The sequence below is a fragment of the Mytilus edulis genome, chromosome 11 (genome assembly GCF_963676685.1).
Source record: "Mytilus edulis chromosome 11, xbMytEdul2.2, whole genome shotgun sequence".
Lineage (NCBI taxonomy): Eukaryota > Metazoa > Mollusca > Bivalvia > Mytilida > Mytilidae > Mytilus > Mytilus edulis.
The window spans coordinates 81864119-81891411 of NC_092354.1; the positions used below are offsets into that span (position 1 = coordinate 81864119).

The following is a 27293-nucleotide window of genomic DNA, read 5'->3' on the forward strand; positions in this document are numbered from 1 at the left end:
CAAACTTTTAAATAGGTTACGTTACACAAACTGTTAAATAGGTCACATTCACTTTTCAATTATGTCACGTCTTTTAAAGTTTGTTATTGCTCTATCACCACACAAGTTTTCTCCAGACATGTACAAGTAATTTACTTATATCAAATCAGTTAATTACAAATATACAAATATCAACGGGTCAGAAATGTATTCAATCTACAGGTTAGTATTTCGTACTTTATAGTCAATTGCAATAAATTATTATAGATCTTTTCATACTGACAAAACAAAGATATAAAATATTATTGATAAAGTTATAATATTTCTAATACACACAATTCCTAGAAGACCCTCGTCCTCCAATATATAGAAAATTATCAGACCTGGACGATCGCTTTTTCAAACTTATACTTATAGATATTAGTCCAAATATATGGCTTTCTTCATCTCCCAGTTTTATAGGTATATCTGGACCTTATTCTACATTCTAAGAAATTGCATTGAACCAGAGTATTGGAAAAAAAATTGAAACACTTTTTTGCTGCAGAATTTTTCTTCTGGAAACAACTTTCAAGTATGAATAAAAATAGACCATAGGCAGTAATCCGACAACACAAAAAGTCAATATTATCTTTTGGTCTGATTAATTAGAATAGTACACTCTGTGTCTATAATTTGTTATAATCCTCCGTTCCAATCTCACAATTATTCATATATAACATGCATCCATGATCATATCTCAATGTATCTATTCTGCTAAAATATAACTCCAGTTTGATGTAAAGTTATAAAATTTCTCTATCATTGTAAGTTAATAGATCTACTGGAGAGTAATATTATTACTGTTATTTGATAGCAGCTAATTTTATATTTCACCAAAAATCGGTAACTTTTTTCGTGAATGTTAAAATAATATCAAGGGGCATGTTAACCTTTAAGGAGTGATAAAGATTATATTAGTAGGACCTGTTCTAGCGTTTAATATCCAATAATTCTGTTACAGTTAGGGAATAGAACTAGGAGGGATCAAAAGGGAACTAATTCCGTTATTATACAAATGATAAACTAGTTTGATGATTTTTACTTTACGTTTTGCTAATTTTGACAATTCAGTTACTTCTATTTTTGTAAATCCAATTTTCATAGATTGAGGAAATATTGCACATTCTTTTATATTTGATTTCATGGTTTTGCCAAAGTATTCAAATAAGCCTATAGATAAATAAATACCCTTTAAACACTTAAATTCATGGTACAATGTACACCCATACCCGGCCATACTCATGAAATTCATGAAAAATTGGTATTCCATAACTTTATAATAAATCTACAATAAATTGTTTTTAACTAATTCAAACCAGCCCTGGTTCACTGGGTTCTAGCTGTACATAAACTATGATGTTCTAGTTTGAAACTTAATAAACAACTTTTACTCTTTTTCTTAATTGCAAACCCCCACATGTATCCCAATGGGAGTGATTACGTTGTCAACATGAAAATGGTATACAAAGTAGATATTAAATATTTTCCCTCATGCTCTTATAGGTACCCAGAAATATATACCAGGAGGAAATAAGAAGGCAATACCATCATCAGACCTTCATTGACACAAACATTCTACAACTAAATAAGTCATGAACATTATAATGGGTATGATTATGCTCAATTTTAGTTGCAAGATTCTTTGATAAAAAAAATTAAAGTCTGATAAAACTGTTAATGGGACTGACTGTCATGACTGTATACATATGGCCTTAAAGAATAGTAAAACCCAATCATATAGTAAATGACTAAAACATGACAAAAGCACACATCTCCCTTTCAAAAAGAGATCAATAGGTCCAATTGTGCCTTTTATTGTTTTAATTGCATATATATATATTATGCTAAATTGTCTATAGGATTGCAGGCCATTCATTAGGAGGCGGTACCCGGTACTTTTACCCTCCTATCCTATTGACAAGTACCGCCTAAATGTAGGAATTTTTATATATAAGATATTTATGGAATAAATTGAAAAGTACCACCTAGAAACCTGGAAAGTACCAGTCAACATGAAAGATAATGAAACCCCTGGGATTGACGTATTCTGTTTTCAGTAGTATGCGTAAATCTTACCACATCTTCTTATTTTTTTGTTGTTGTCTGGAAATTTTAGTCAATAAGATGTGAATTTATTATTTTTACCATGATAGTTAAATTTCTAGTCAAGCATTTTAACATCATTTTCAATTAATCAAGAGTTTTACATGATTTTTAAATAATCAAGCGTTTTTACATTGTGAATTTCAAGTTATCAAGAATTTTAACATCATTTTCAGGTTCTCAAGAATTTGTCACAAGATATCCATTATGTCTGTATACATTCCCATTTGTACCCCTTTATATGTCCTTCCCAATGCTAACCAAAAACAGAAGAACAGATCACTTAACAAATTAGTAATCCTCGCCCACTGGTACATATATCACCTAACAATTATAAAGGTCACTACATCCATATTAATATGAACAGACCAAGTAATCACATATCTCCCCCAGTTTACATATAAACATGCATAAAACAGTCTGACTCATAGACATGTGTCATAAAAAAAGGAGTTATCCAGACACTAGATAAAAAAATAATTTTACCAATTAGTTGTGGACTACTAACATGACTAAGGGTTGAACTTTTATTGCTAATATATGTGTAGCTTTTTTCTGTTTCTTCTACATATGTTATGTACAAAAAACTGTATGTGTTTTTCCAAAAACACCAAAAATCGTAAAATTCTTCCTTAAAAGGCCAATTTACACCAATAGGGTTGTTGTTTGTTGCAGTATATCATATTTGTTTTTCTTTTATTGTTTTATAAATAATTCCGTCCTTTTAGTTTTCTAGTTTTAATTATTTTTCATTTGTCATATATCAGGGCCTTTGATAGCTGACTATGCAGTATGGGTTTTACTCATCGCTGAAGACTGCGACATATAGTTTATATTTCTGTGTTATTTGGTCTCTTATTGAGAGTTCTCTCATTCACAAGTATACCAGATCTTCTTATATTTATAATAATTTGTAGATGGTCTTACTGATCATTTCATTGTTTAAAGTTTTTGTTCATCAATTATTATTTTCATGATTTTCATTATAAAAACAAAATGGTAAAATGCACGATAAAGACACTTGTCATTCATTGTACACATTTTAAAAACTAGATACTAGCTAGTACCAAAATGTTGACTGTGGTTAAGTTTAATTAAATTTGACTCAGTAGTTTCAGAGGAGAATAAACTTTGAAAAAGTTAAACAGCTGCTGAATTTAACAATTGAATGCTATGTGATTGAAAATAGTTATCAAAAGTACTAGTTTTATAATTTGATAAGCCAGACACGTGTTTGGTCTACATAAGACTCATCAGTGAGGATTAGATTAAAATAATTTCAAAGCCAAACAAGATACAAAGATGAAAAGCATTGAAGACCCAAATTTCAAAAAGATGTTCCAAATACAACTAAGATAATCTATGCCTGGGATAAGAAAATCTTTGAATTGAATAATTCATACTTTTGCAAACAGTAAATTTATAAAAATGAAAATATAAAGCTCACAATGGCACAATGTATGTGTCAAGTGAAAGAAAGGAGTAGGTTCAGTAAGACCCCTTTATGGCCCCAAAATATAGCAGTTTTACAAAATTGTTAGAATTTAAACTATTAGTTATTTATTGGACAGTAGAATGGTTCTGCTTCATAAATATAGCCTGTTTTTGACAATACAATGCACAAATATCGGGTATACTAGCACCATGAAGTCATGCTAAATTACTGAAATCTTCACTATTCTATCATTTTAGTTAAATTTTAGACGGTTTTCGTGTAAAACAAAAGTGGCCGCATTCGTGTTCATCCTCAATATTTGAAATGTTAGTTGTATTTGGTGATAATACATAACATATATAAAGGTTGAGAATGAACACGGATGCGGCCACTTTCATTTTTGACGAAAACAATCTAAAAAGTGACATTTTTCGTCATATTTTGTAGATTTTTCATATTTGAGCTTGAATCGGATCGTTTTTAATTACTAAATCAGTTAAAATCTTTCACATTAACTAATTGATTCCAATGAAATAGACACTTAAGTGTTTAAAAAGTGATCAAAATCTTATGTCAGATAAACCTGAAATTTGAGGCCAAAATCGGTCCTACTCCTTCTGAGTTGTAGAACAAAATCCAATCCTCTTGCTATACATTCTAGCCTTCTCACCCAGACTTGAAAAGAACAAAATGTCTATAACTACACTAGTAAACTTACCTAGTTGCATCTTTGCCAGACTATCCATACTAGACATGATTGAGTTAGAACGTCTCCCTCTTAATTGTTCAGACATTTTTCCATTTTCGGTACTATACATTAAAGAATTAGATCTTCTATATTTTCCTTCTAGTGATTTATGATTGTTGTCTTCCATTTTATCAACTTATATAAATCCAAATTTGTAATAAAGTATTATAGCACTACAGTTGAAAATGTCTGAATAAAGAATTTCATTTAACTTTTCAATTCCAACCACTGTTTTGGAATCCTAAACGTAAAACTAAAGATTTCTATAATTAACAACTGTTACATTCAATTTTAAACTACTTTTTTAGGATTTATTAAATCAACAAATTAGATTTAAAGTTGTAATTTGTCAGGAAAACTTGTTTTCTTGAGAAAAATCTTTAAGTGCACATGTTTTTCTACTCTATTCTATTAATTCTAATACTAAATTCCTATCTTTAAGCAAAATAAATAATTAAATTGTGTTTTTTCTTCACAGTTCAACACTGATAAATCTCAATATAGAGCATATTTTATCAGACTTTTTGTAGAATTGATAGAGTTTTTCAAAATATTAACGGTCAATCAATAGCAAACAGTTACTTTTGAATTCTCTGTGGAATAATTAGGACTTCTGGTCTTTATATATATTTTTTTCCAATGTAACAATCTGTCATCATTAAACGTTAGTGTCTAATTCTTTGATATCTGAACAAAAACACGCAAATATCTATACACCACAAAAATCTCATTCCAATTTCCACATTTTTGAAACTATTAACTAATACAGTCATTCAAATAGAATATAATTAACAAGTTTTACAAATCCAATAAACATTTACGAAAATCAGCAGTAAAGATTCATCGCAGAATCCATCTAAAACTATCAAACTTTCATCTTTAGGATTTCTTTATACAACTTGCAATAATTTTCAGTTACTGATTACTCACACTGACTGGGGATAATAAGTGATTAAATAAGGCAATAGAGGACCTGAACTAGTTTCTGCGTAGATCTTAGAGTCTTGAATTCAAACAATTAGAAAATGCATATGACCTACCTTTTTTTTACATTTATTTAAAAGAATTAGTAATTCTAAACATTTAGGAATCCCTTTGTATGGCCCTTTCTAAATTAACATCAATCATTTTCTGACAGTAGATCTATAAGTTGTTATTTTCTGTAATTTTCTTTATATTGACTTTTTATGTTTGTATATTGGACATTGTAATTAAATCTTGATGTCAATTTATAATTAAGTGTTCTGAAATAACTTCTAGATATGCATTTTAGTTAAGTAAAAATTTCTCTGTTCACTAAAATGTCACAAAATCATCCCATTCAAAATGAAAAGAAAACAGTCAACCTATTGCATTGTATTGTTCACTGTTAGAATGAAACCAGATTTGCACATGGAAAAATTCTATATGAAACTGCAGCAGTCTTAACTGAAAAGATTCAGTGGTTGAATAAACTCATCATACATGTAGATACAATGATTTAAATTGTGTATGCTATTAAGATACATAATTTAAGTATAAAAGAATCATCAGGAATGATGGAATCTAATAATTAAATAAGGCAACACAAAGAATGATGTGAAAGAGCATTGAGGACTCCAAATTCTGAAAGGTTTTGTGAAATCGGTTAAGGTAACCTTTTCATTGGGTAGAAAAGCATTAGAATTTTGCAATTCTTTAAACAGTTAATTGATAATTATAACCATTGCAATGAAAGTTTATGTCAAATCAGTACTGACAACTTGACTGGTGATACCAGCAGTTGGGGTTAAAAAAAACTCTAATTTTAACAAGCCAAAAAGAGTCTCCCAAAATACACAGAATTACCTGATATTAACACTGATTATCAACTAAAATACAAACTTAATATGTAATGAAAGCAGTATAGTAAACTTATAACAGATTTATAACAACTACCTTGTACAAGTCTGTCATTATCTGTACCTTCTGCTGAGATGTGCACAACAGCCCTCGTTACTACTAACTGTCGACCTGTCATTGGTTCAAGGTCACTTAGAACTCAACTATATGAACTGTCTTTATTTCAAGGTCAGTTTAAACTAAACTACATGCACTGTCTTTGTTTCAAGGTCAGTCATAAATTGACTTTAAACATGGAATTAAGACTAATGTCACAAGTTCAAGGTCAATAAGACTAATGTCACTAGTTCAAGGTCAATAAGACTAATGTCACTAGTTCAAGGTCATTTAACCCTTGCAGAGACTAATTATTCTGCACATGTTCACATTTTAAGACAGAAAATGATATGAAAAAGTCCTTTTAAGTGTAGAACTATGAAGATGTCAGTTGTTTTTTGCTCTTTAATGTGATCCAGTTAGACTACACTGAAGTCTTTAATGTGATCCAGTTAGACTACACTGAAGTCTTTAATGTGATCCAGTTAGACTACACTGAAGTCAAACACTATTCCTATTGCTGCATGTGTAACCAACAAAGGCACTTAATTTCAAGAATTACACTTGCTTATGACATGAATGAAGAATGAAGTTTTATGCAGAATTCACTTATAAACATATAACTCCATCAAACAAATTGTTGTTAAATAAAGGGTCCAGACTACAGAGGATGTAGAATCCATAAAAAGACAGATAACCGATGGTTCTCCACACTTCAGTACAATCTATGAAAAATCTGTAACCAGATGGTTTTGTCTCGAGGTGAATTATAAGATCATCTCCATAATCTCTTTTATATCAAAGGTCAGTAGTCACTAAATAGTTACAGCAGTAATCATAGAGCTATATTCAAGGCACTGGTTTGTTCCAATTGGATATCCATAAAACCTTTCAAATAATTAAGAATCCTGAGTTTTCTGTATTGCAAAACTCCACAGGTTATCTGATAATATCAACTGTTGTCAAATTCTTTTTTCAAATAAGCCTGAATATGTTCTGTATATTTTCTAGCAATACTAATTTATTTCCAATTATATATTAACATTTGCAAATTTTTCTCATATGATCATGAAATCTTAGTCATAAAATTTTCAAGGAATAAAAATATTAATTGCAAAACAAATAAAATTTCACTACTACATTATAACCTCTACTAGTCACAGACAATACTGTATTATAAATTTGTCCTTTTCTATGACAATTATTCATTTTATTGAGTTTAACATAACCCTTCCCACAATGCATCTAACAGAATCCCTCTCCCATTATTATTTTATCAAAGTCCCATGTGCTTTTATTTAATTAAAGAACTTAATCTAGGTTATCAAAAAGCTTTCACAGCAAACTACTACATAGTATAGTTACAAACACCCAAGTGATTGTTCAATTAGTAAATTGGAATTACAAACATTGTGCTATTTAATTTCCCCAGTAGATGGAGATCAATTCATTGTTTGTCGCGACATGACAAAAAATTGACGTTTAGTGGGAAAAAATGCAGTTTATTCAAACTGATAATAAGAGTTCTTAGAGTACATCAGCATGTTATAAATGGTTCATGCAACTTTCCCTTGTTAAAACAAGTGCTGTTCGTATTACATTTGACAAGATTTTCCTTTTTCAATGTGTTGTTAATTTTTTTTCAAAATATATAAATTGTTCATACAACTCTCTGTTCATAAAAAAATATCTATACATTTGTACATGATTTCCATTCTAAATGTTTTTTTCATTTTTTCAAAAAAATTAAATTTTCCATGTTTTGAAAAATTTAAATCACTGCAAATTAAATTAATTACCTGTTAGTGGGTCTAGATAAGGGTTTATACAAATCTTCTTTATCTCGTGCAGGATAATCAAAATCTATACATAGTACTGTGAATTCATTATTATTCGATGAATACCAATTGTCATGGATTTTGTAAGTACAGGCATGACAGGTGAACCATGAAATTAAATGTTTAAGGAATAAAAAATGTGGTATGCAAACTAAGGCAAAACCATGAAATTAAATATCCATAAACATGTAAGTTTTCCTTAATCCAAGAATACCCACAGAAATAAATGAATCCACAGTATAACATTTTTCCCCATGTTAAAATAGCTAAGAAGTTTTATTCAGAGGCGGATTTAGGGGCGGCCCACCTTTTGAGAAAAAAAATTGGTTGCTTGTATAGGGAATCACAGAAGCGTGATGAAATTGGGCCCCCTCTTAGGCAGCCAGTGGGCCCCCAATTATAAATTCTGGATCCGCCACTGTTATTCATATTAAAATATCAAAAGAGCACACACTAAATTCTTATGCCTTTTTTATTGATTATAGAGTGATTTTAATTGATAACTCATAAGTTTTCATGAACTACCACAAATATATAAATTAATCATTAAATTCATAATTTTGATAAAATATTGTCATGAAAGAGATACCCTTGACACAATCTCTATAATTATCTATCAGTAATACATGTAATAGATATGTTCCAGATTTCATAACTAATGACACATATATAAAGCTTCATAATTAACGTACAAAATTAATCAAACCAGAACTAAGTAACAATCCATGGCCTACTATACTATATTAATATAATTTAATCAAACTTATATCATATTTGGTCATAAAATATATGAATAAAATCTCGTAGGAAAATGATGATATTGGTATAGACTCATGAAAATGAACCATCCAATTTCAACTTTGTGGAGTACTGTTACTAATTTATTGCTTCAATGCTCCAATCAAGACAAGTTCTACGTTCCCTATATCAAGGGAAGTAATTAATCATCAGTCAAATAATTCGGTTAATAAAAATATTAAATGATTGTACAGCAGCGTTTGTCTTCATTATGACACCCTATTGTGATACACCCTACTGAGAAGAGGTTACTGTTTTACACCTAAACAACACAATGATGTATCTATTATAATACACCCACAAATTATATATTGATCATCTATCTATTTCCATTCACTTTTGCTATCATCATAAACTAAAATATAAAGTATATTCTAGCTTTAAAGTCTGTTGGGAAATTGAAACTCCTACTATCTGATCAAGTACGATGTGACAGTTGACCAGTTTCAGTGTGTCATCAAGAGAAAGTTGGTCAGGTGGAGTGTGTCATTAAGAGAAAGTTGGTCAGGTACAGTGTGCCATCAATTAAAAGTTGACCAGGTGCAGTGTGTCATCAATAGAAAGTTGGTCAAGTACAGTGTGTCATCAATAGAAAGTTGGCCAGGTGCAGTGTGTCATCAATAGAAAGTTGGCCAGGTGCAGTGTGTCATCATGAAAAACTTGATCAAGTGGAGTGTGTCAAGAGAAAGTTGTCCAGGTGTAGTGTGTCATCAAGAGAAAATCTGCCAGTTGCAGTGTGTCATCAAGAGAAATTTGGCTAAGAGCAGTGTGTCATTAAGAGAAAGTTGCTCAGGTGTAGTGTGTCATCAAAAACTTGATCAAGTGGAGTGTGTCAAGAGAAAGTTGTCCAGGTGTAGTGTGTCATCAAGAGAAAATCTGCCAGTTGCAGTGTGTCATCAAGAGAAATTAGGCTAAGTGCAGTGTGTCATTAAGAGAAAGTTGCTCAGGTGTAGTGTGTCATCAAGAGAAAGTTGACAAGTGTAGTGTGTCATCAAGAGAAAGTTGCTCAGGTGTAGTGTGTCATCAAGAGAAAGTTGACAGGTGTAGTAGGTCATCAAGAGAAAGTTGACAGGTGTAGTGTGTCATCAAGAGAAAGTTGACAGGTGTAGTGTGTCATCAAGAGAAAGTTGACAGGTGTAGTGTGTCATCAAGAGAAAGTTGACAGGTGTAGTAGGTCATCAAGAGAAAGTTGACAGGTGTAGTGTGTCATCAAGAGAAAGTTGACAGGTGTAGTGTGTCATCAAGAGAAAGTTGACAGGTGTAGTGTGTCATCAAGAGAAAGTTGGCAAGGTGTTGTGTGTCATCAAGAGAAAGTTGCTCAGGTGTAGTGTGTCATCAAGAGAAAGTTGACAGGTGTAGTAGGTCATCAAAAGAAAGTTGGTCAGGTGTAGTGTGTCATCAAGATAAAGTTGCTCAGGTGTAGTGTGTCATCAAGAGAAAGTTGACAGGTGTAGTGTGTCATCAAGAGAAAGTTGACAGGTGTAGTGTGTCATCAAGATAAAGTTGCTCAGGTGTAGTGTGTCATCAAGAGAAAGTTGACAGGTGTAGTGTGTCATCAAGAGAAAGTTGGCCAAGTGCAGTGTGTCATCATGAAAAACTTGATCAAGTGGAGTGTGTCAAGAGAAAGTTGTCCAGGTGTAGTGTGTCATCAAGAGAAAATCTGCCAGTTGCAGTGTGTCATCAAGAGAAATTTGGCTAAGTGCAGTGTGTCATTAAGAGAAAGTTGCTCAGGTGTAGTGTGTCATCAAGAGAAAGTTGACAGGTGTAGTGTGTCATCAAGAGAAAGTTGCTCAGGTGTAGTGTGTCATCAAGAGAAAGTTGCTCAGGTGTAGTGTGTCATCAAGAGAAAGTTGACAGGTGTAGTGTGTCATCAAGAGAAAGTTGACAGGTGTAGTGTGTCATCAAGAGAAAGTTGGCAAGGTGTTGTGTGTCATCAAGAGAAAGTTGCTCAGGTGTAGTGTGTCATCAAGAGAAAGTTGACAGGTGTAGTAGGTCATCAAAAGAAAGTTGGTCAGGTGTAGTGTGTCATCAAGATCAAGTTGCTCAGGTGTAGTGTGTCATCAAGAGAAAGTTGACAGGTGTAGTGTGTCATCAAGAGAAAGTTGACAGGTGTAGTGTGTCATCAAGAGAAAGTTGGCAAGGTGTTGTGTGTCATCAAGAGAAAGTTGCTCAGGTGTAGTGTGTCATCAAGAGAAAGTTGACAGGTGTAGTGTGTCATCAAGAGAAAGTTGGCAAGGTGTTGTGTGTCATCAAGAGAAAGTTGGCCAGGTGGAGTGTGTCATCAAGAGAAAGTTGACCAGGTGGAGTGTGTCATCAAGAGAAAGTTGCTCAGGTGGAGTGTGTCATTAAGAGAAAGTTGACAGGTGTAGTGTGTCATCAAGAGAAAGTTGACAGGTGTAGTAGGTCATCAAGAGAAAGTTGGTCAGGTGTAGTGTGTCATCAAGAGAAAGTTGGCAAGGTGTTGTGTGTCATCAAGAGAAAGTTGCTCAGGTGTAGTGTGTCATCAAGAGAAAGTTGACAGGTGGAGTGTGTCATCAAGAGAAAGTTGACAGGTGTAGTGTGTCATCAAGAGAAAGTTGACAGGTGTAGTAGGTCATCAAGAGAAAGTTGGCAAGGTGTTGTGTGTCATCAAGATAAAGTTGACAGGTGTAGTAGGTCATCAAGAGAAAGTTGGTCAGGTGGAGTGTGTCATCAAGAGAAAGTTGGTCAGGTGGAGTGTGTCATCAAGAGATAGTTGACAGGTGTAGTGTGTCATCAAGAGAAAGTTGGTCAGGTATAGTGTGTCATCAAGAGAAAGTTGGTCAGGTGGAGTGTGTCATCAAGAGAAAGTTGGTCAGGTGGAGTGTGTCATCAAGAGATAGTTGACAGGTGTAGTGTGTCATCAAGAGAAAGTTGGTCAGGTATAGTGTGTCATCAAGAGAAAGTTGGTCAGGTGGAGTGTGTCATCAAGAGAAAGTTGACAGGTGTAGTGTGTCATAAAGAGAAAGTTGGCAAGGTGTTGTGTGTCATCAAGAGAAAGTTGACAGGTGTAGTGTGTCATCAAGAGAAAGTTGACAGGTGTAGTGTGTCATCAAGAGAAAGTTGGTCAGGTGTAGTGTGTCATCCAGAGAAAGTTGGTCAGGTGGAGTGTGTCATCAAGAGAAAGTTGGTCAGGTGGAGTGTGTCATCAAGAGAAAGTTGGTCAGGTGGAGTGTGTCATCAAGAGAAAGTTGGTCAGGTGTAGTGTGTCATCAAGAGAAAGTTGGTCAGGTGGAGTGTGTCATCAAGAGAAAGTTGGTCAGGTGTAGTGTGTCATAAAGAGAAAGTTGGCCAGGTGGAGTGTGTCATCAAGAGAAAGTTGGCCAGGTGGAGTGTGTCATCAAGAGAAAGTTGGCCAGGTGGAGTGTCATCAAGAGAAAGTTGGTCAGGTGTAGTGTGTCATCAAGAGAAAGTTGGTCAGGTGGAGTGTGCCATCACGAGAAAGTTGGCCAGGTGGAGTGTCATCAAGAGAAAGTTGGTCAGGTGTAGTGTGTCATCACGAGAAAGTTGGTCAGGTACAGTGTGTCATCACGAGAAAGTTGGTCAGGTGGAGTGTGTCATCAACAGAAAGTTGGTCAGGTGTAGTGTGTCATAAAGAGAAAGTTGACAGGTGGAGTGTGTCATCAACAGAAAGTTGGTCAGGTGTAGTGTGTCATCAAGAGAAAGTTGGTCAGGTGGAGTGTGTCATCAAGAGAAAGTTGGTCAGGTGGAGTGTGTCATCAAGTGAAAGTTGGTCAGGTGGAGTGTGTCATCAAGAGAAAGTTGGCCAGGTGGAGTGTGTCATCAAGAGAAAGTTGGTCAGGTGGAATGTGTCATCAAGAGAAAGTTGGTCAGGTGGAGTGTGTCATCAAGTGAAAGTTGGTCAGGTGGAGTGTGTCATCAAGACAAAGTTGGCAAGGTGGAGTGTGTCATAAAGACAAAGTTGGTCAGGTGGAGTGTGTCATCAAGAGAAAGTTGGTAAGGTGGAGTGTGTCAAGAGAAAGTTGGTCAGGTGGAGTGTGTCATAAAGACAAAGTTGGTCAGGTGTAGTGTGTCATCAAGTGAAAGTTGGTCAGGTGGAGTGTGTCATAAAGAGAAAGTTGGTCAGGTGTAGTGTGTCATCAAGTGAAAGTTGGTCAGGTGGAGTGTGTCATCAAGACAAAGTTGGCAAGGTGGAGTGTGTCATAAAGACAAAGTTGGTCAGGTGGAGTGTGTCATCAAGAGAAAGTTGGTAAGGTGGAGTGTGTCAAGAGAAAGTTGGTCAGGTGGAGTGTGTCATAAAGACAAAGTTGGTCAGGTGGAGTGTGTCATCAAGTGAAAGTTGGTCAGGTGGAGTGTGTCATAAAGACAAAGTTGGTCAGGTGGAGTGTGTCATCAAGTGAAAGTTGGTCAGGTGGAGTGTGTCATAAAGAGAAAGTTGGTCAGGTGTAGTGTGTAATCAACAGAAAGTTGACCAATTGCAGTGTATCATCAATAGAAAGTTGTATTGGTCAACAGGTGTAGTGTGTCATCAACAGAAAGTTGTATTGGTCAACAGGTGTAGTGTGTCATCAAATGAAAATTGCACAATGTGTTCAATATATATATGTCAAGAGAGCTAAACAATGCTACAATGATGACAGAAACTATATAGGTACATCACCTGAACCTTGTGGTCATTGGTTGTTTTTGGAAAAGGTGCAAATCAGTTACTAGACCATGAGAGCCTTAAAACAGAACCTATTCAAATAAGCAAAATAGGGCAATCATTTAACTTTTACCATTTTTTTTATAAGAGGACATCATGAAACACAACCCTGCTTTATACAAACTACAGAGGCTAATGTGTGACAACCCATTCCATTGATTTCCAAAACGTAGAAAAATAAACTGTACAAGGTATACAATATAGTTACAAGATAAATAGTTGATAGAGTAGGTTATCTCCCTTCAATTAACAATCAGCATGTAAGATCGGTATGTCTCGCTTTTGCAACTATAGTTGCAGGCTCAACAAAAATATGGAAAAAAATTATTAAAATTGTCCTCTAGATACAATTTTTTGATAGTAAGAATCTTCTGTCCGATTTTGGTAAAAATCCAGGAAGGTTTATGAATCAAATACTTTTTTTAAAAACTTGAACTGCAGACTGTACATGTATGTTATGTTAACTGGAAAAAAAGTCCCTTTAAAAGTACTAGTAATACAGAAAAACAGGAAATGTTGGGTTTTTTTACAAAATTTCTTTCTTGATACTTGCTTTTGATCATAAACAAGCTTCTGTTGTACATGTACAAATCCAGGATATTTTAAGACAGTTATAAAAATTCTAAAAACCTTTAACACAGAGTGAATGTAATATTAAATAGCAGAAAAACTAAGTCTATTTATAAGTTAAAAAAAAGATAAACAGTCATTTTTTTTTACAAAATTTACTTCTGGATACGATCTTATGATGATAAACCAACTTCCGATAATGTTTGGTAGAAATTCTGGATAGTATAAAATAGTTTAAAATTTCAAGAAAATTAACCACAAAGTGAATATTTGTGGACGCCCACTGCCGCCGATGATAACAACAACTGAATGTAGGGTTGCTATGTTTCAGTTTTGCAACAAAAGTTGCAGGCTTGATAAAAATCATTCAAAAATTTGTTTTGCCCTCCTCCCCTTAGTGATATATATATAATGCTGCAATTACTGTCCCTTTCCCCCCTTCGAAATTGCTGTGTCCACCCCTGGAATTCATGGTTTAACATTATTTCATCTTCTATTCATCTTATACATATGTTATATATTCACTGGTACATTTATTTTACCAATAGAATAGCATATTTACATTGCATATTACTATAAATCAATTAAATACAATAAGAGGTATTATTTGTTGGTTATCAATTAGACTAATGAATATTATAAATAATTGACTTACTAACAAACGAAGGCATGCTAATCTCTGATCTCCGTTAAACCTGACTTATCTATGCCAAAATTACTCATCACAACACCCTAATTAGCACAGACACACAAAAAACTACCTACTTCACAGCAATGTTAATTAATTAATTGTGTTAATTAAAATAATGGTTATTGTAACTTAAGGGCAAAATAATCAATAAAGCCGTAGTTGTCAACGAGAGGAAATCAAGTTTACATTCCGATTACACCAGCCAAAATAGAAATTCAATAATTATACACAGATATCTGACAATAAACAGACTTTCTTCAAAATACGCTTAATTGATTTGAACTGACTTCAACAGGTCATATAGAGGTAAATAACCATCAATGGTCAAATCTGGTCATCATATATATAGAGGTAAATAACCGTCAATGGTCAAATCTGGTCAGTGCCATTTTACCATGTATGACACCAAATTTCTAACAAGGTTAATTACCAGGTATTACTGTTAAAATGTAGTGCACAACATCTATTCAAAAATAATATAGAAAATACAGGGCTTATAATCATGATAATTGTGAATGCCTAATCTTTCATATGTTTATTAAAAGCAGTATAAAGTTTGGACTTAAATGCCAACAAATAATTGATTTTACACAGAAATTACATCAGATCAAAGTGTTATTTTTTTTCAAATAACAAACAAATAAAAAAAAAAGCTGCAAAAGCTGCAAAAACTCAATTCTGATTAAACAAGTGTTATTGTCATAAATTGTTTTTGTAAGTAAACTGTGGTAAATAAATGCAAACTTCAAATATCCTAACAAAATTAATATCATCAAAGACAAAATTCAATTTTAATTACTATCATGACTATGTTCGACAACTAATCACATAAATTGTGACTAGCAACCCTCTTTTATCGCTGACATTTTTACTATTAATCAAATTTCAACACATTCTCTATGGGAGTGAAATTCTGACTAAAACAGTGCTTATTGAAAAATGACAAAAAAAACATTGTTAAGTGATAAATCTGAAAATGCATCACACGGTATACAATGGTATAGCTGACTTATATAAACCCTGAAACCAAATTTCAGAAATCCTTGTATTATATATAGTTCCTGAGAAAAATGGGACAATCATTTTCAACTTGACTATCATGTGTTCAGTAAACAGGAAGTTGTTGAGTGATGAATCTGAAAACATGATATAGCTGACTAATACAAACCCTGAAAGCAAATTTAAGAAATCCCTATGATGTAGTAGTCTATGAGAAAGATGCCACAAAAATATTCATGGGATGGACAGATGGATGGACTGATGGATGGTTTGACTGAGGGATGGTTGGACTGACAGAGGTAAAACAGTGTACCCCACTTTTTTAAAGCAGGGGTATAATGTACCAATTGTTTACACTAAAATGTGTAATGTCATCAAATTTTACTCATTCAAAATATGTATATCACTATATGGTTAAATGTCTACATCAATAGTTTATATCAACCAAATGTTTAATCATTTATTTGATTTCAGTACTGGTTCTATTTCTTATGATTTTTCTGTAAAAGTCAAGAATTTTAACTCATATTCTAAAACAAAGAAAAAATACATATGGATCAATGTTTTATTAAAAGAATTTTCTGTTAATGGTTAAATAAAAATTCTTTGTATACTAAATATAAAATCGTTCCCTTTCAAACATTAGCATGAAAAACTTTGACCAAAGTGTTCTACTAAATCCTACTTGGCCAGACAAACGGCAATGTCCAAATAAATGATGCTGCAATTGTATAGATGTTTAATCTTGTTTTTTGTAAACAAACTATTTGATGTTCTAGTTACAGTAGATTCCGGTTATTTGCATAGCCTATTTGTCAGACAAAATTATGCAATAAAGCGGAGTATGCTTATATCCGAAATGCAAAATGACAGAGCCAAATAACATCGATAGAACAGATCAGGTAAAAGAAATCCCTGAAGAAAGATGAATGTCTGTAATCCACATACAATATACTGAATGTTGATTTATTCTAATAAAAATGTTATGTCTACTCTAGTGTCATATGTGTTATTTTATTTTGTTTCTTTAAATAAAGATTATAAACACGTTTAGTTTTAGTTTATTTGCATTCAGACTTTCCTTTACCTGGGATACGAAAATAAACTGTTCTAAAAATAGATTTGTTTCTATGACCCATATGTACAATGTACATTGTTAGGCTTTGATTAAAATAAACTTTTAAACAATACTTCACAGTTTATAATTATTTTAACAATTGATGTGTAATGAATTGCTGTTGATATGCAGTTGGGCACTGAAGTAACAACTTGTTAGTTTCGTATATGCAAAGCAGTAATGGTGGGGCCCTGTACGGGTTAATTCATGGACACAAGTGTTGAAAGTGGGAAAATATAATAATTAAAAGTAAATGCTCTTTTCATAAAATATTAAAAACAAATGATTGATGTATAAAATTCTTTAACCATATGTAAATGCCCTATAATATTAACATTAATACAGATCACCCCAAGCCCAATAGAGATAGAGTTCACATTGGTTATGATCGATAATTAGCAGGAGTTTTTGTTTTAAAAATTAACCCCAAATGTAATCTATGGACAATTGTTTAAATCCAATCAATTAATCAACACCCTTTGAAGTAGAATGGTCAGTGTTTTTACAACAATTATCTGTTTGACATTTTTATGACCTCGAGGCTTAAAATAGAACATGGGAAACTTTACCTGTGTAGACATCGAGGTTTATTTTTAAATCAAATTCCATAATATAAACACGAAAGAAACTGTTTTAAAACTTTATTTCAATAACACAAAAGTAAATATGAAATAATAACGAAAATAAGGATGCATTCAAGAAAAATATACTTACCAAATGACTGTTTCCGGTAAAAAAATCTCGTCAGTTTTAACTAAGCATATCTAGATGGCAATAATTTTCTATGCAATAAACCGAAAGGCCACTTTTAGAGCTATGCATATAACCGGACAATTTAACACTAGATGAATGGGAAATGGTTTTGTGCAGGAGAAAACTATGCAATTAACCGAATTATGCTATTAAGCGGTATGCAATTAAGTGGAATCGACTGTATATGCAAATTTCATAAAATTGACTACATTTTGTAGGATCATTTGAAATACCTCATCAGGGAAAAGCAAACGCAACCAGATTTTAAACTGCGAGAAATCAAAATATTTTTCAGTGAATCCCATTTCTACCTTATTCCATGTATTCCCTGTGATTAAACAAAAAACAATTCCTAAACAAAACCTAATTTTCTAATCATTTATAACATGATTAATTGCTATAATCATGATAATCATGATAATCAAAGCTGTGAAAATAAAAAAAAAATTTCAATGCCTCAAAGCTGGGAAAATAATAAAGAGAATTTCAATGCCAAAAACAGTTTCAAAATTCAAGACACTCATGCACAGTCACAACAAACTACAGTAAGTCTGTTGAGGACAAATTAGTGGCAACTCACCATGCTCACCAATGATCAATTTACCTAAATATTCTACCAACTCTTCCCACTAATGAAAAGGAGTTAATCCCCTTCAAATTTAGGCCAGCCAACTCAAATGAAATGAATAAAATCCCACTGAATTTAGACCTATCAAATCACCCTACTAATGAAAGGAGTTAAATCCCTCTGAATTTAGGCCTGCCAACTCCCATGATTACAATCTTTTTAATTATGTGTTGTTTTAAATGTCTTTAAAACAGCAGGTTTGTGTTAAATTTTATGAATGAGTTACACCTGGCCTAATAGCAAATATTGAAACATGTGATTCTTTAGGCAAGAGTGAGAATTTCATCTAACAATCAGTTCTAACTGTGAGGTAATATAAACATATATGGACCATAATTTGGTATTCGGCCTTTGGTTACTTTTTGTATCCTTTTTTATAAGTTCTAAAACTTTAACTTTTATTCTGTGGGTTGTGTTGGTGTTAGAATAGTATTAATGGAAAAATTGAGTTTTTCAAGAAAAAAATAATACATTTTAATTCACCGTTTACATGACAGGAAACCAAACAGGAAACCAATCTTTATTTTCTTTATTTTGTACAATATATTTCAAAAGACATAAATGAACACCATTACTAGTGTTACTTGCTTCATGTTAATATTTAAAATTTATTTTCAATGTTTAATTAAAGGTTTTTTTAAACGTGACAGGAAACCATAAGAAACCGAAAGCATTTTTTTAGTTTTATTTTATTGCAAAATCTGCTTAAAATAGTCTGAACAGTATACTTTTTCTTTAAATCCATCTTAAATGTAACAGTATTATAAAACTCCTAAATATGTGCTTGTTTTGAAAACAATTAGTACAATTTATTCAGAAATTTCCATATTTTCTTCATTGATACAGGATACCATAATCGTTGTATCTTGATGTTTTAGCCAAAAAAATGTATTTATATTTGGTTTTGAAATTCCAGTTATATACAATTTATTCCAAATCATTGGCAATGTAAAATTCTTTAAATCCAGTAAAGAAAAAAAACTTTTAACTTGGAATTAAAATCTTTAAAATAGGCACCATGTGATATTTGTGACCTGTACACCATCTACATGGTTTCCACAATTTAACCTACTTTAGTGGGCTAAAATCAATAAAGTGCTTCCTTTCAAGTCATGCATGGTAAAAGTTTACTTCTCCTTTGACAAGTTTATTGCGTTTCTGAAAATGTTTGCAGAACATGAATAAAAAAAAATAATTAAAAATTGTGACAAAGATACCAACTTTGTACATTCCAAGTGTAACGGTATATTAACATGTATTTTTTATTAAGTTATCTTTATTCACCTAAAATATCCAGTAATATTTACTGCTGAAGCAAAATCAATCCAACGAGCATCGGCACAATGATAAGAGACGTAATGTCGATTGAATTTTCCAAGGACCCTTTACATCGTTATCAGGAAACAAAGTGTGTCATAACGTCTGTCAAATCTGAAATCGATTTTGTCAAGTCATTGGGCATTTATTTTCACACAAGATCGTATGTAACATTATGCACATAGGAAAAACAATAGACCCCCGGTGCAATCTCTTTGAAAATTGTATTTTCCTTTTTTAAACAAGACGAAACAAGTCTACAGATTACATTTGTATGTTTGCTAACATCCCGTTGGAAACAAAAACAATGTTTAGACCTAGTATTTCATACATCCGGCCGTAAGGGCGTGATCACATGTTAGTCACATGTTTCAAGTATGACCCGAAATGATTAGAACTTAACGACAAAAACAATTTTAATAAAAAAAAGGAAATAACTGGACTTCTGTTTCGTTTGAAATGTAACGCATGACGATAACGTCATTATCTAACTTAATTATTACGAAGAACAAAACTAGAATGTAAATCATCTCTGATTTACCTGTTTGAACATCTCGCGAGAGTTCATATTTGCATATTGTTATAAAGAATTCTATTACAACAAAGCAGATTACATCATCTAAAATTTGCGTTACGAAATTGGAAACCAAAGTAACGCTAGTGTTCTTACACCTGCTACAGAAATACTTATAGTTCTCGGCATTTTCTTCTGACTATTCTTATTGGTCGATGTTCTTTATTATTTGAAAGCAAAAGTTACGAATTTGCCGGTGACGATTATCTATAAATCAGTCAGCGTTATGCACTTCGGAAGCGAAAAGTAACGCGAGAAACGACACAAAAATACTGTCGTATAATCTTTGAAATTTGTTAATTTCAATTTTTTTTCTAGGGAAGAGTAGCATACACTTGTATGTTGATAAAAATAAAGGCATCTTTAGATGTAGTTACAACCTTTCTTACAGTAATACACATTTTTATCACTTTTCTATCGTTATAGGAAACGAGCCCAATAGCAAATTATGGTCCATATACCAAAATTTGTGAAATAGGACTCTAAGCAAAAGTGCACGAAAGTTGTCTATTGATTATATACTGTTAAGGGGGTCTGATTGGGGGTTTCTGATCCCGGATCCCACTTACTTATTTGTCAGATTCCTGTATTCCGCTTACACTATGTACAAATGTACGTAAGCAATTCTCATTTTTTTGTCATTTCCCATTTTCACAGCACAATAATTTGACTTTCACGTGTCACGCTTACAAACTTCGGCAAACCTGCTTCACGCTAAGACCCAAATGAGACCCACTTATAATTCATAATTTATAATCTAATAACTAAGCATATGAACAGATGAAGCTTTAAAATGAAGACCTATTCCAGTTGCTCATTCATATAAATGAATACATAGGAGGTTCCCCTCTTCTTATCAATCTAGTTCATACAATAAAGTAGTGTCAAGTGTAATTCGATACTAGTTTTTTTTTTTTTTTGCATTTCCCGGGAATTTTAACCTGGTCTACGACACGAGTGTGCGACCAAATTCGTGATGTAGTTTTGTGCCTAAAAAAAAATCTGTCAGATAAATATTGGACTTTTAACACTGAAGCAGCACTTACATATTAATCAATCAGTTATTCTGTAAAGTTACGACGAAATCAGGCAACTTTCCTGCATCAGTAACTCGTTTGTTGACAACCAAGATCTGTTGATGGAGATTGGCCGCTTATGTCCATTAAAAAGTGGTGACTAATTTAGAAACCGTTATCGGACAGCTCATTCCGAAAACGGAATTTTTATTTTCAACCATACATAGTCCCACACAAAGCTTTTGAAATATTTCCACATAATCTATATTGAAACCTTAAAAAAACAATTGTTGTCGCTGGTTGCTGTCTCCCAGTTATTATTATTTTCCGTTTGTTTTTATAAATATAATTCAATCAGACTGGGTTTTTTATCATTCATGTTTGTCATGTTTGTCACGGGATCTTGTAATCCTCGGGTCTGTTAAAGGAAGTAATTGTTTACATCTTTGTTATTTGGTCTTTGTTTGATAATTGTCTTATTGGAAATGATGCATACATCATCCTTAAATACATGATGACGGAAAACCGACAACATCACTAAAAAAAAGAAAAACGATGGAAATACAAACAACAGTTTTATAAACACTACATATAACTTAGAGATTGATTAAAAAAGTCTCAAGCAAAAACGAGATAATATAAGGTACTCCTGGAGGTCTGATATAGATCAACTAATCTATGTATAAAAACTAAGACTATTATGACGTTTCGCACGATATTTGACGTTTTATTCCTTTTATTCAGGATTTTTTTTCTTCATTTCATTAGCAATTTTATTTTTGCACATCAAAAGGATGCTCCTAAAAGGATGTTTGATTGCACTGAACATGCATGAAATATTTCCCACTGGATGTAGCGCCGGACACAATTTATGTATTTTGGTAAGATAATAGTCTATATAAAATAAGAAGATATGGTATGAATGCCTATGAGACAGCTCTCTACCAGAAACCAAATTGAATAGAAAGTACTTAAATTGTTCCCCATTTAAATCCGAAAAGGAGGAAGATATCCATTTTGCTTTAATAAAAAAAAAGTTTGTTGGGAATTACAAGTTAAACGTACTTATAAAGAATACTTAAATTTTTTAAATAACGGAACAATTGAATTAAGAACTGCAACGATTGACAGACAAAAATAGTAATATTCATCCCATATATGTTTACAAGATTTGTAACATAGAGTATATATAAAAGACATAAATAGCGTCCAGAATCGACAACGCTGAAAACGTCAGAAAATCGTCCAGTGGACAAACTTGCTAGACATTTGATCTGTTTGAAAACGACTACGCAACCTACCAAAAAGTATCACGGCAACTGTGTCATAGTGTGAAAGTGCAATTACGGCAAAGCACTATTGTGCATGCAAGAAATCGAAATTTGCAATAAATAACTTCGCAAATGAGAGTTAACTTGTAAAAAACGGCGAAATTCAACATTGGACATTCTTGCAAGACATTTGCCAGAAGCTGGTGCATTTTTATTTTTGGTGTGAGTCCTGCAAAATTTCGGTTTTAATATGTCCCATGTAAGTACTTTTGTAAGCATAATTTATGAAAACAAAACTTTATATAATCTTATATTTTAAAAGCCTATAAATTTTGATAACTTACCATTTTCCTAAATCTGACCATGGTGAAGACTATCTTTTTTGGTAAAAAAAATAGCTTTGACAGTTACATCAACGCATATTCAGTAATGTTGTAATACTTTATATATGAAACATATCATTCAAGCGAATGTTTGCGGATTTTTAAATTACACTGTTTTTAGGAGAACAAACACCCCTGTAAAATTTATTATGCATATAGTCTTTTAATTTTGATAAATATACAGCAAAAAAATACGTTTTTTTTCTCAATTCGGATCATGACCATTTGATAAATATGAGTTATTTCTGAATAAAAAATGCATAAATTTTAAAGGATACTTATAAAATACAGAAACTACAAATTTTTTTAACAAAAAAAAAATTGTGTTTATCTTTTAAAACAAAAAAAGTTGTGGCTTTCTTCCGAAAGGGAAAAAACGGCCACAATTCCGAATTTTGAGCAAATATACAAAATTTTGACCTCATTTAACTTAAAAAATAGCATATGAAGGTATATTAAATATTACATATTTGATTTAATCAGGCAAAAAATAGCATTTATGGAAGTTTTCATCAAACTGTAAATGCGGAATAAAAACTGTATCGTATGCCCTTAACGCCATATACTAACATAGCAGTCCCAGATAAAAACCAGAAACCAGAAACAGCCTTCTTGTAATTTTCAACATATTTAAGTTAAGAAGTATCATGTAGATGTAGATGTAAACTGCTGTATTTAATTTTTGAATAATGCAGTAAGAGGACATCATCTTTATAATGGAAAATTAATATATAGTTAATAGATAATGCTAGCTTTTGTTCATTCTTATTGACTATATATAAAGCAGCTATAGGCGGATCCAGGGGGCAAAACCATACGGGTGCTAGTCATCCGTCAGAATTACCCAAAATGCAACATTTTTTAAAGAATCTCCTCTTAGTTGTGTTACTAATTGCGTTCTTATGATAGTACTGACTCATATTTTTAACTGCTGTCAGTAAATTTCATTTTGTGCACTCAAACTTTCTTTGAAATCCGTACTACGGAGCCCCGCTAGGGACATGCAAAGAAAACAAATATATTGTGCGCACAAAATAAAATATTGTGCGCACAACTTAAATAAATTGTGCGCACAAAATAATATATTAAGCGCACAAAATAATATATTGTGCGCACAACTTAAATATATTGTGCGAACAACTTAAATATGTTGTGCACATATCTTAAATATATTGTGCGCATAACTTAAACATATTGTGCGCACAATATAATATACTGTGCGCACTAAAATAATATGGTGTGCTCCCAAAACAGTTTTCACTTCACCATGACCTCATTTTACGTGTTCGTGTTATGTGTTCGTGGTTTAGACAAAATCTCAGATACCAAATGCAATAGTTCTTCTATATTTGGTTGTATGGAACATTTTTAATGTCTAAATGTCCACTTCACAGATGTCATCTGACCTTGATATCATTTTCAGGGTTAAGTGGTCCGGCAAAATAAAATGTTTGTGTTTTGGAGTATTTCTCGGATACTATAAGCATTTAGTTAGATATATATTTGGGGTATGGAATGTTTGTATGGTGAAATTGTCTATCTTGCAATTATATTAATCTGACCTTGATTTTATATTCATGGTTCATTGGTCCATGTTATTTGATTCTTGTTTGGTATGTTTTTCAGATACTATTAGGAATAAATTAACTATATTTGTTTTATGGAATGATTGTAGTGTATATATATTTTGCTGGTCGGTATCATCTGACCTTGACTTTGTTTTCATGGTTTATTGGTTAATGTTAAAGATCTCAGAATTGGTCTATTTTTCAGATACGATGATAAAGGTATAGTTAAACTGAATTTAAGGTACAGAATAATTATAAGACGCGCAAATCATATAAGGTTTGTTTCTCAGATACATTTGGTTCTTCAATACAACAAGAAAAAATCCCGCACCCAAATGCGTGCTTCAGCTGGCCTATAAACAAAAATATGGACTAGTTCAGTGATAATGGACGTCATACTAAACTTTACAGTTGTTTCTCATTTCTCGTTTTTTATATAGATTAGACCGTTGGTATTCCCGTTTGAAAGGTTTTACACTAGAAATTTTGGGGACCCTTTATAGCTTGCTGTTTGTTGTGAGCCTAAGCTATGTGTTGAAGACCTTACCCTGACCTATAATGGTTTACTTTTATAAATTGTGACTTAGATGGAGAGTTGTCTCATTTGCACTCATACCACCTCTTCCTTTATTTATCCAAAGTATATACAAGAAACTAAAATTAAAAACCATACAAGACCAACAAATGTCAGAGGCTCCTGACCTTGGACAGGCACAAAAATGCGGCGGAGTTGAACATGTTTTGTGAGATCTCAACCCTTCTTTTATACCTCTAGCCAATGCAGATAAAACAAAACACACACACAGCAATACCGACAGTAAAGAAGCCCGTGTCCGTTGTCAGAATAGGTAACAAATGAAACTTAACAAAATGACAATGATACATAAAATAACAAGGACTACTAGCAGTTACTGACATGCCAGCTCCACACCTCAATTAAACTGATTGAAAGATTATGTTTTAATCATATGAATATCAAGCACAATCCTTCACGTTAGGGGTTGAGTATCATACATGTACCATCATAAAAATATATGAGAAGAATATAACCCGTATTTGTATGAGCTATGGTGTATATGTATATAGTTGTCTCTTTGGCGATCAATCGGGCCATAAGGAATTGAATAAATGATACCCCAAAACGGCCCATATTTGGAAAACATGAATCATAATTGTTTCGTTTGTTTTCAAAATATTCCACTGAGGAATTTCATTGACTATTCCTAAATTATTTCGTAACATTTCAGTTTCATAATGAATACGAACAACATACTGTAAAATTTTATAATGAAATCGATCAAAAATAGATACTATAAGTGACCTCTTGTCCTCTCTTCTATTAATCAGAATGAAACTATAATAACTTGACTTGAAACATTTGTATACAACGCTTAAAAAATCATAATAAGCATACTGTCCTATATCGGGAGCTTGTTAGTCAGTGATTGTCGTTTATTGGTGTGGTTCATATTTGTTTATCGTTTTGTTATAGTCATTTTGGGCCTTTTATAGTTTGCTTTTTGGTGTGAGCCAACGCTCCGTGATGAAGACCGTATTATAACCAATAATTGTTAACTTTTAATAAATTATGACTTGGATGGAGAGCTGTTTCATTGGCACTCATATTTCATCTTTTGCTTTATATATGTACCCAGTTTTATCTTTATTTGATCAAAACTTCATGGTGAATTTCTTTGATTGAACACACTGTCACATGTCAATAACGAACAGTACATTTTGGGTCAAAACCGTACTTAATCATGATCAAACATAGTCATCTTTAATAAAAAATAAAAAAAAAATAAAAAAAAACTTGTACGTGTATTCAGTTTTCAGTGGATTTGACTTACTCTACACTTTTACAATGATACCTTTTAGGAAACCACATAATTCATTGAAGTTGGTGGCACTAAAACTTCATCATAAACTATAACCAAAACATTTACAATAAAGAGAGACGGACGGATAAACTGACGTAAAGACTTTTTTTAAAATATAATGACCATCTCTATCGTCGAACAGGGTAACAAAATCAAAGTCGTGAATTGAGTAACATGTCAGTCTTGAGTCAATCAACAAAAACAAAATCTTGAGATTATAAGACATAAAGTTTAATGCATAAGTGCAAAAAGTACTTTTTTTATATTTGTTACAAGAAAACAGGTAAAGCCATAGTATCAAAGTCTACATAAGTTAGATAGTTTCCTCGCTCTTTTGCCAAGTCTGTTTCAAACCGTTCCAATAAACTCTGATATAAAGTGGAGGCTTCCAACGCATTTGTTGGTAAACCAAGTGTCACACGAAATAAACGTAACTTCTTCAGTATTCCTGTCAGGAGTTGATACAAATGCAGTGATGAATATTTCCATTTATTCTAGTCCCATTTCAAAAGAAAACTTTATGCATTTCTCCATTCTGTCACTTTAAAAAGGAGACATTGAAGACCCGTACCATGTGTAAGGTCAAAGAATTTAACGCACACTTATTCCTATATTATTTTGTGCGCAAGATATATTTAATTTGTGCGCACAAAATATATAATCTGTGCGCACAATATATTTAAGTTGTGCGCACAATTTATTTAACTTATTCGCACAATATATTTTTTTTTCTTTGCATGTCCCTAGCAGGGCTTAGAAATGAAGCTTCATTTGTTTAAAATATAATAACATTATTCATGTTACTACACAAGAGACAATTTTAGACAATTAATGACGATTCCGTGGTTTTGTAGTTACAAAAGCTTTTACGTTGATAATGTGCAAACACTAAAAAAGAACCAAACACAAAGCCAAACATAAACGAGGAATCAGAATTATATATGAGTGAAATGCATTCCTTTATGAAAGTGTTTCAAAAGTT

At 32.5% G+C, this 27293-nt stretch overlaps 1 protein-coding gene across 1 annotated transcript in view; it reads right to left on the reverse strand.

Annotated features, from left to right (window-relative positions):
- The window catches only part of LOC139496417 (uncharacterized), a 46691-nt gene extending 25324 nt beyond the window's left edge, over positions 1-21367 (reverse strand). Inside the window, exon 1 of the mRNA XM_071285008.1 lies at positions 21240-21367. The gene's annotated coding sequence lies outside the window, so the exon portion shown is untranslated. The remainder of the gene's footprint in view (positions 1-21239) is intronic.
- Between the last annotated feature and the right edge of the window lie 5926 nt (positions 21368-27293).